The sequence below is a fragment of the Amaranthus tricolor genome, chromosome 10 (genome assembly GCF_026212465.1).
Source record: "Amaranthus tricolor cultivar Red isolate AtriRed21 chromosome 10, ASM2621246v1, whole genome shotgun sequence".
NCBI classification, from domain to species: Eukaryota; Viridiplantae; Streptophyta; class Magnoliopsida; order Caryophyllales; family Amaranthaceae; genus Amaranthus; species Amaranthus tricolor.
In genome coordinates this window covers 11,489,572-11,498,225 of record NC_080056.1, presented here as the reverse complement: position 1 = coordinate 11,498,225, position 8,654 = coordinate 11,489,572, and the positions used below count along the sequence as shown (strand labels likewise).

Here is an 8,654-nt window from a genome sequence, read left to right as displayed (position 1 = left end):
GGCAAAAATTTTTTTTTTTAAACAACTAAAATTATGGAGAAGACTTATTCTTCATTTTGAATAAGTCTCCTTTTCAATTTGGACGGCTAAAAGACTTATTCTTTGTCTTAAATGGATCTCCTATTTTTTAGGATCTTGTTCTTTTTAACTCCTATGCTATTTTTAGCTTAAGGAAACTGATTTTCTCTCTAAGCAAATGACAGCCGGTCATTTATTTTTTTTGGCAATTCCACTATCCTTTTATTTTGAGAACGTGGATGATAGTGGGAGGTGTGTCTATGTTAACTGCTGTCTGTTCCCACTATAAATAGGAGGAACTTTGCTCAAACCGATATCCATCCAAGAGTGTCCTTTAAAGGGTTAATGAGTGATTTGTTGTAATTAGACTTACGAAAAAGTCTAAGGGAATTGAAAAGAGAGTCGTGAGAAACTGAGAATAGAGAAAGAGAAAGGGAGAATAGAGAAAGAGAATTAGGCCTAGAGTAGAGAAGCTTCAAGTGAAGCAAACTATTTTATGTAATTGTATTTAATTGCCTAAAACATGGTGAAAATTTTGAAATCTCGGGGGGGTCGTGGTTTTCCTTCTTATTAAGCCAAGAAGGTTTCCACGTAAAATCTTTGTCTCCTTTTTATCTTTTGCTTTTTAAGTTTAAGCTTTATTTTGTTTATTAAAATTCCGCAAATTAGAAGAAAAACCAAGTAAAGCTAGATACACAACAATTCACCCCCCCCCCCCCCCCCTCTTGTTGCATTCGACCATCTTCGTGTATTTCAACATATGTGTATATATATATATATATATATATATATATATATATATATATATATATATATATATATATATATATATATATATACATATATATATATGTATGTATATATATATATATATATATATATATATATATATATATATATATATATATATATGTATGTATATATATATATATATGTACATATATATATATATATACATATATATATATATATATATATATATATATATATATATATATATATGTACATATATATATATATACATATATATATATATATATACATATATATATATATATATATATATATATATATATATATATATATATATATATATATATATATATGTACATATATATATATATATGTACATATATATATATATATATATATATGTACATATATATATATATATATATATATATATATATATATATATATATATATATATATATATATATATATATATATATATATATATATATATATATATATATATATATATATATATAACAATGCATCATGTTGCTACTTTTGATAATTGATTGAATATTAAACTCGATAATCGAAATTCGATCTGTTTAAATGAATAAGAATAAGCTGAACTATCTTATAGGCTATTACATACTTAGACTTATTAGTGTTATTGAGTACTCTAAACTAATAGTCCCTTAAATTCAGAGTAATTGTCTCGATTTCCTTTTAGGCTAGTTATTAACTTACTAGAATATATTTCTTGAGGGAGAATTTATACAAATTCAAAATGAGACATTTATTTTGAATTAGAGGGAGTATAAGCTATTAGAATATACATTACTCTATTACACTAATAATCAATCGTATTTCAAAGTTTGATAATAGAAACTTATTCTAATAAAGTGAATTAGATTAATCAGGTAATCATAAACATTTTACAACGTATTTATACTTATTAGTGACCTTCAATACTTTAAACTAAAAAATCTATTACACTAATAATAGATGATATTTAATTTAAAGCTTAATAGTGTTTGGAACTAGACCTATTGGAGTGAATAAAACTAATACAAACTATTTTATAGTTATATACTATCATTGAGAGTTAACTCAACGTAATTACTGATCTTGAATACTCTAAAGTAATTTATAAGCTATTAATAATCGATCGTAATTCAAAGTTCACTTATCGTAATTCGATCTATTATAGTAAATGAAACTAATACTCCACCTTTTTTGTTACTTTGAATTAAATAGCCTAAATTATGCAATTTGACCAAATTTAATAATAAAAATATTTAATATTTATATACAATATTACTCAAATAAATTATTTTAGATAACTAACTGTCCAATTTGATGAATATATTACTCAATTGATACATCACTTATTCTAAGTCGTTGATATTTGTATATAGACATATGAGATCTTACCATCTTAGCAATCCATGAGTTATACTTGCACAAAATGTTATTGATTATTAAGATAGCATACGGATAAGGTGTTTGAGGCGTTGGATTTATAATGCTAATATCAGATCAGCGGTTAAGGAATAAACACACTCATTTCAAAAAAAAAAAGGAATAAACACACTCATGCCCAACAATTGAGGAAGTCGAAGAAACCCTAGTTTCTTAACCGTCATAGCTGTACACACCCATAGCCGCACACAGAAAAACCCTAGTTTCTCCACCGTCTTTCCATCATCTTCTTCGCGAGAGCCTTCATTGACAAAAGCCCGACAGGAAATGTAGAGTTGTTCAAGGTTGTCAATATTGTTTATCACAAAATCAGTCCTCATTGAAACTGTCAAATGTCGATCCTCTATCTGCTAAGTTGTTCTGTCCATCCTCTATCTGCTAAGTTATCTGTCCATCTTCATCATTCGTGTCGTGTTCTCTCCAACATCTTCATCATCATTCATCAAAATTTACATTATCAATTTGGTTCTTTTAATATTGTTTTTGAATATTGGTTATTTAGGTACTTATTGTGAAATATTTTTTCCTAGGTGCTTTACTTGTTAGAATTGGTGGTGAAAAACTCCTTTAAAAGGACAATGCAAGTCTGTTGTACTCAATGGAGTGAACCTTTTAGCTTATCTCCTCTCTTCTACTACAGCAAGTCTTACTCTGATATATTGGCTACTTTCTGAAGAACAGAAATTTAAATGTGGTAGTGGTAGTGATCTCCCTAACCCAATCTGCTTCGTTGTTCCGAGCATCAATTGGTATTAAAAGCTGCAATTGGTGCATCTTGGTCCATAGTATGATTTGCCTCAAGTGGAAAGGTTTTCTTTTTTTTTTTCAAATTCTTGTTGATTACTCATAGTTGTTAAAGTTCTATATGTACATCCAACCCCTTCAACCCCGCTTAGGCATTGGAGTAATGCACTGTTTTTTTGTTTATGTTGACTAAATTTTTTTCTTTGTCACTCATTTTTAATAGCTTATTATTTGGAGAAGTATAAGATAGTTTGTATTAGTGATCTTAAATATATATTAGTGTATGATTTTGTTCAAACAATGTTCAATACTTCTTTTAAAATTAGAAGATGGTTTTGAATTTGTTCAATCACTCATTCTTAATTGTAGGAAGCTGAAAGCTAATGAGGCAAATGAAGCTAATGGTTTTGAATTTGACAATATTTCTAACACGGGTAATTTGTTAATCTAATGGTTCAAGTACCTTATATGTTTTGTGTACTTTATTATTGTTTTGCATTGTATTTAATATTGAGATAGATTACTAGCATGAGTATTATTTTTGTTGAAATTAACAGCGTTTGAAGAGTTACAAATGATTGAACAACAATGACAAGATGAGTTACTAAGATCCCAACAAACTAGTGTATCCACTCCAAGGAATGTGAACCCGAACCCTAGACAAGTTGTCCAACGTCCTATTCGTCCACCAAAGCGTGCAAAAACTAATAGAGGAAGAGGTGTAATTTCTTTAGCTGGAGGTCGAAGGCGAACTAGAACTGAGTCTCAGGAGGATATTGAAGGACTTGAAAAGCGTACCTCACCAGTTTGGGATCATTTTACCATTGTGGCTGAGAAGGATGATAACAATGTTGTTATTTCATTACATGCTATTTGTCGCCATTGTAAGAATACTGACTATAGAGCCGAAGGTCACTATGAAACCTCCAATTGTAATCACCTCAAAACTTGTGAACCTTACCAAGAATGGCTTGCTAAAAATGGTGATCTCATTGGTGATTTTAATTAGAGAAAATATTGTTCTCTTTTTGTAGAGGCCATTATGTACCATAGATGCCCCTTAAGCATGGTTGAGCACAAATTTACAAGGAAATTGCATCGTTACTTGAATCCAAAGGTGAAGAACATATCTAGGTCCACAATCACTCGATGGTGCATGAGGAAAACTCTAAGTTAAGGAAAATATTATTTGAAACTTTGAAGGATTTAGATAGCAAGGTGTCTTTAACATGTGACATTTGGACATCTTTTATATCTCGTGGATACTTGAATTTAACAGCTTATTATATTGACAAGGACTGGTGTTTGAAGTCGAAAGTTATTAATTTTCGTCATTTCCCTCCCCCACACACTGGTCATGCGATTTATGACCTTGTTTATGCAATGATCAAGGATTGGGGTCTTGAATCAAAGGTTATGTGCATGACTGTTGACAATGCAACCAATAATGATTCCATGATCCCTTTGTTACAAGAATGTTTAAATGGCCATTCGTCTTTTCCAAGTGATGGTGCACATTTTCATATTCGTTGTGCGGCGCACATTTTGAATTTGATTGTTAAATATGGATTAAAAGCAATTGATCCTGCTGTCAAACTTGTGCGTATAATGTCAAGTACATTGATTCATCCAAAGCAAGGATGAATAGGTTTAGAGATTTTGTATCTCAGATAGAAAAACCTTCTTTGCTGAAATTATGGTTGGATTTTGTAACGAGATGGAACTCTACATATCTAATGTTGAAGCGAGCTCTTGACTATAGAGTTGCGGTGAATCGCTTTGGTAGTACTAAGCCTGATTACACCTTGAAGCTCACTAATTGTGAGTGGGAATCTGCTGAAAACATGGCTTTTATTCTTCAACCTTTCTATGCAATGACTAATCTTTTCTCTGAGTTAGATTATCCCACTGTAAATCTATATTTTGAACAAGTTTGTAAGACAAAATACCATCAACGACGTGCTTGTGAAAGTGAGAATACTTGCATTAGAGAGATGGGAAATGAGATGTTTGAGAAGTTGGAGAAATATTGGGGCAAGTCCTCTTTAATTTTGTCTATTGTTGCGGTGTTTGACCCTAGGCATAAGATTCCATTTCTAAAACATCATTTTAGAAAGGTTTATCAATTTGAGGATGAGGTTTATCAACAAATTGTGAGGGTTTGCTCTGGACTTGTCAATCTTTTCAATGATTATAAGTCTACACTTACTTTATCGACTAAAGCTCATTAAGCTTCTACTTTTGAAAATCTTGCATCACTTGGTTCATGCTCTTGCATTGGTTCATGCTCTCGTGATTCTGATGGCTATGAGGTATGTATTATTTAATTTTTAAACTCCTTTTAACAATATTTATTTTTATTAATATTTATCTCAATAAGTTTGTCTTTCCATTATAATATTTTTACTATTAAAAAGTTTCATATGTTTTATCGTTTGTTTACAGAGTTTTGAAAGTTCTCAAGAACTACTTTTTTCTTCTAATAATTTAGCGGAAGTGGAAAAATACCTTGAATCACCTTTGCACATGCATGGTAATTTCAAATTTGATATTTTGTTGTATTGGAAAGACCAATAAGCTACTTATCCAATTATGTCTAAAATACATATTGGCTATCCCAATAACCACAGTTGCATCCGAATCAAAATTTTCTATGGGAGGAAGAATTTTGAATAGATAGAGACCATCCCTTTTATCAAGACATGTTAAAGCCTTGATTTTAACACGTAATTGGTTGTTTGGATTTGAAGAAGAACCTGATGAAGTAGGATTAGTTGTTGGCAATGACTTAGTCCCCGATGCAGAATCGCATGCTAAGGGAGATTAGGGTCCAAGTGGATCCTCGTCTTCAAAATTTGGTATGTATTTTATTTATTAAATAAATGTTAGTTAATTATCATTTTATTATAACTTGTGTTTCGTGTACTTTATGTATTCAGCTATGGTTTGTTCACTTGATTGTTGCCATGCAAATGATGTTGGTTCTTATGGATCTGAATGTGGCTCAAATTGAAACACGGAATCTGGACACAAGTAATTGAACCTTACAAGTCATATGGAAACTCGATAGCCATTGGGTTGGGTGAATGTTATCCATAAGTCTTAGTCTTATAGGCAACTTTCTAATAGCCTTATTTACTTGGGATTAGGCAATTAGAAATGTTTCCTTTGCTATGATTCATGTTGGTAGCTTGCTGAACATGCGACGATTGTTGACCTTGAGAGGCATTACAATGATCACACTCGACATGTGATACATTAACTGGTAGCAAAATTTTAGGCGTTTATTTTTTGTATCTTTCTTATAAGAATTAATTACTTTCTTTTAATACTTTTTTTGTTTGTTTTTGTTCAAGATTGAAATGTGGTACCACAAGCAAAGCAGCAGTACGTGAGAGATTTTGGTGCTCGTTGTCGACTTTTATGTTTCGTTTTGGAGAAAGTGTTTAATGGTGGACATACTCACGTACATTTGATGGATGATACTTTTATGGTGGATATATAACTATTTATAGTTGCTGATTGAATGTTAATTTTTTGGGTTAAAAACTTGATATTTGTACATTTAAATTTGGTTGATGTATAAGTGATAGATGTAAATTTTTGGAGTTAAAAACTTAATATTTTTATATTTAAATTTGGTGGATATATAAGTGATGGATGTAAATATATGGGGTTTAAAGCTTGAAGAATTGGTGGATTACTAACATTAAATATATAATTAGCAATAGAAAGCAAGATAAGTCTAGATCGAAGTGTTGAAGAAACATTTAAGTTTTTGTATTGTTCCACTTCAGTATGTTTCTAAGGTTTTTGTGCTTATTGACTTATAATTGATATCAATATCATTGGAAATCTTATTTATTTATAGATAATCTTGTTTACAATGTTTCAATATTAGAAATTAGTTTTCAAATATTCAAAAATCATAATTAGAAAAACTGAAATTCAATCTAATTTGCTGAAGTTAGGTGAAAAATTGATTCGGAGTTATAACAGTTCGATTAATAATCTGTTTGGGTTTGTATCAGTTCGGGTTAAAAATAGTTCTTAATCGGTTTTAGCCAGGTTGCATTCGGTTTCGTGCATAATTCAGGTCGGATTTGACTTGGGTCGATCACTGTTAAGTTCGGGTAACATCGGTTAACGTTTATATGTCGGTTATAAAATTCGGTTGCAGCTCGATTTTTCCCTTTTCGGTTATCAAACGGTTCGAGTACAGTATCGGTTCGAATTATGCCGCTTCGGTAAACCTAAAAAAATAAAATATTTTCGGGTCGAATAATTTTCGATTACAGGTTAGATTAGATTTGAACAGCTCTAATTATAGGCTAAGTCAAAATAATTCATGCTAACAAACTAAAATTCTCTAAATAGTCAAATTGTGTTTTTTACTAAAAACAATTAGAAGCATTTTATGAAGAAAAATAAATTATGAATTATTAATTAAAAAATACTCTGATAGTATAACTTATTTTGAGTTGATTGGAGAGTTTATTTTGTAACGATGGACAAAAAATCAGATTACTATCAATATTTTCTTTTTTTTTTTATTAGAACAAACTTTATGACATGAGTGCAATTTTTATTAGAAATAGGTTTATTTAAACATTTCACATGCATAATGATTTAAGGAGTATTCATGACACTGAAAAACACGTATCAACTATGATCAGACATTTGGTAGTATATTAGTTGCGATAGGGTACAGAGACCAATCTGCGACCAAAACCCTATGTTCTCAGTAGAAGTGGTCGCAAATGGTCGGTAGACATTATTTGGCCATGTACGACTGTAAACCGGTTGATCATAACTCTGATTGTAATCTGCGATCAGATAATTTGTCAGAAATTGGTCACAATTTGAGACCAACTGCCAGGCAGCAAGTCTGCAACCCCCAAGTTGGTCACAGATTAGGTTGCAGAATCTCTTTCTAAATTTAATTCTAAAATTGAAATTAATTTTAAAATTCAAATAAAATAAAATGATTTATTTGTTTTTAGAAAAATAAAATTTTACCTTGGTGTTCTCTTGTTAATCATCCTTAAAGTTGGAGTAACCAATATAATTCAAAAATAAAAATTATCTTAAGAAAATGAGTGAAAATTTAAATTATTTAATACAAATTTCATAAACAAAACGATAAAAAGTGGGAATTGAAATTTCATGTACTATGACATTTGTGGAAAGTTTGAAGAAAGGGAGAATTGGTGCAAGATCACTAGAAGAAATACAACAATTACAATTGCAATTCCAATTGCCAATTGGGCTGCACTATTTAGTCTATTTTAGTTGGGATGTTGTGCAGTTGAGCACTGAGCACTCTTCTGGTGCTGGATACTTTTAGTGACTTTATAACATACATCCTCCGTTTTGAAAAAGTATTTAGGTTATGATATTATTTATTGTTCAAATTTATTTTACATATTGCGGTTAATGTGTAAATAAAAATATAATCATGTGAGATCTTATTCGAATCGTCTAATCACATACTTTTATAATATTAACTTTTTATAATTTCTAGATGTGTATAATTCAATATATAAATAAACAAAATAACACATTAAATTGTGTAAAAAGTCAAATGTAACAGATATAATAAAATAGAAGAAGTATTCTTATATCCTTTCTTTCATATTGTCACAGTAATAATAATAGTGATATGTTATCAGAGA

At 30.0% G+C, this 8,654-nt stretch overlaps 1 long non-coding RNA gene across 4 annotated transcripts; it reads left to right on the top strand.

Annotated features, from left to right (window-relative positions):
• Positions 1–2,342: 2,342 nt before the first annotated feature.
• On the top strand, positions 2,343–6,740 carry LOC130825043 (uncharacterized). Of its 4 annotated transcripts, none has more exons than XR_009046828.1 (7): positions 2,343–3,044; positions 3,349–3,413; positions 3,537–5,291; positions 5,425–5,512; positions 5,730–5,837; positions 5,919–6,244; positions 6,336–6,740. It is a non-coding gene; the product is annotated as an uncharacterized LOC130825043 (long non-coding RNA). The 4 variants fall into 4 exon arrangements; XR_009046827.1 differs by having other exon boundaries at positions 5,610–5,837; XR_009046826.1 differs by having other exon boundaries at positions 5,425–5,837.
• The last annotated feature ends 1,914 nt before the right edge of the window (positions 6,741–8,654 follow it).